At 40.4% G+C, this 2,094-nt stretch overlaps 1 protein-coding gene across 1 annotated transcript in view; it reads left to right on the forward strand.

The window, feature by feature from the left end:
• CCDC30 (coiled-coil domain containing 30) overlaps positions 1-2,094 on the forward strand; it is a 37,884-nt gene that overhangs the window by 14,057 nt on the left and 21,733 nt on the right. The gene's annotated exons all lie outside the window — the stretch shown is intronic.

Raw genomic sequence — 2,094 nt, forward strand, 5'->3', positions numbered from 1 at the left:
CCATCCCTGCTCCCTGATAGTTCTGGATTGGCTCCTGGAATCCATCCCTGCTCCCTGATAGTTCTAGATTGGCTTCTGGAATCCATCCCTGCTCCCTGATAGTCCTGGCTGGCTCCTGGAAGCCATCCCTGCTCCCTGATAATTCTAGATTGGCTCCTGGAATCCATCCCTGCTCTCGGATAGTTCTGGACTGGCTTCTGAAAGCCATCCCTGCTCCCTGCCCTGCCTCCCTCTTTCCCCTCTGTGTTCTATCCCCAGTCTTTCCAGGGCCTCTGTTTGGCTGTTTTTGTGTTCTTGGAATAATAAAATCTGGGAAATGGGCGGAACAAATCCCCAGAAATGCTCCTCTGGAGCCTCCTCCCTGCAGGAAGAGTTTGATGTTCTGCTGGACACGGAGGGGCTCAGACTGAGGGAGGACTCTGGGGGCTTTGGGACACATTTTCCTGTGTCCAGGGGAGCAGGATCAGCTCCAAGCTCCCTTAGCCCACCTTTGCCCCGGATCAGGTGGATAAACAGAGGAAGCAGCACATCCACCTTCTCCCTGGGAATGAGTTAAAGCCTCCAGTTTTGCTAAGCTTAGCCTAAAACCCACCACTAGCTGCTTTTAAACTGATGCTGATTTTTGGTCCCTCTCAGCCTCTTTTAATGCAGCTGCACTGATTGATTTGCTAATTTTGTAGGGGATTTCCTTAGGGAATGACTTCCTGTGACATTACTACTGATGGAACACATCCAGGATCCTCGAAATGCCATCCCGAATTAAGGAACAGTGAAGGGACTATCAGCAAAATAATTCCTCACTGGGATTGCCAACAGGGAAGGAATAAACCCAATCTGTTTCCTATTAAAATGTGTCATTTGGCACAAGATCTGTGCCTGCTCTTATCTCCTAATTCCTCCACATCAGCCCTTCAGCAGCCTGGAATTGTTTCTGCCATCCCAGCACTGAGCTCTGTGTTTTGGTGGGGTTTTTTTTTGCAGTTCTCTCATGTAAAATGGGTATTTTTAAAGGAACACAAATATCTCTGAGGAGATCTCACCCAAATAATATTTATCAGATAATATCTTGAATTAATTTAGTCACATCTGAGGGGTTTAAAATTTAACTGCATAATTACGTTCCTTGCATTGCAAAAATTGCTGGTTCTTCCACGTCTTTCACCTCAGACCTTGCAGTTACACCACACTTTGTTTTTAGGGCTGCATAAAAATGGAATAGTATAATATAAAAATAAAATTAATTAATTAATTCCTCAGTTTATTCTTTTAAAATTCCAGATAATATTACCTTTGCATGAGGACATTGCTTCTTTCAGTCGCTGTGGGTGCATGTGTGTGTATAGGATATCATAAAATAGAAATACAATATTGAAATATCTTTTAATATTTACTGTATTTATATATAATATAAATCTACAATATGAATATGTAACAACATTAGCATATTAATAAATATTATTAAGAAATTATTCTGAAATAATATTATAATTAATATTATTTAATGTTTATTATTTAATATATTTTATATCAAAACCATATATTTTGATATTAAAATATCTTTCAATGCCTATAAAAAGAATTATATAGAGACAAAAAAATACAGATACATGTGAGATACTGTGTTCTCTGTGCAGAAAAAAATTCAGCCAGACTCAGATCAGCTCCAGCCACAGGTTAAGCTAAAAGCAAATTCCCTGTGTTCTTTGGGAATGGGGTTTAAGTGTTGCCACAGAACTTAAGAAACCCACAGTTTTTAATTTGTAGATGCTTAAAATGCATAAACAACTGTGTTTGTTTCTGTGTCCTAAAATGTCTTTTCCTGCCTGTGGGTCACGGAGTCAGAGGTGTCCTGGAAATCAGCAGTTGGATCTCATTGCTCAGTACAGGGGGTGTTCAATGTGTGTATGTGGTCAGGGAGGGAAAGAAATTAAGGATAATTATCCTTTAAAGCTTCCTGAGATTCCCCCTTTTCCTGCCCTTCCTCTCCCAGTCCTCTTGAGTCCACCCAGCTGGAGCAGCCACGGGATCCCAACCGGATAATAAATTACCGATAAAGATGGAAAATAATTTAAAAATTCATTAATACTGATAAAC

This window comes from Empidonax traillii, unplaced genomic scaffold (genome assembly GCF_003031625.1).
Source record: "Empidonax traillii isolate 1590-97213 ecotype Southwest subspecies unplaced genomic scaffold, ASM303162v1 scaffold1702:size71926, whole genome shotgun sequence".
Lineage (NCBI taxonomy): Eukaryota > Metazoa > Chordata > Aves > Passeriformes > Tyrannidae > Empidonax > Empidonax traillii.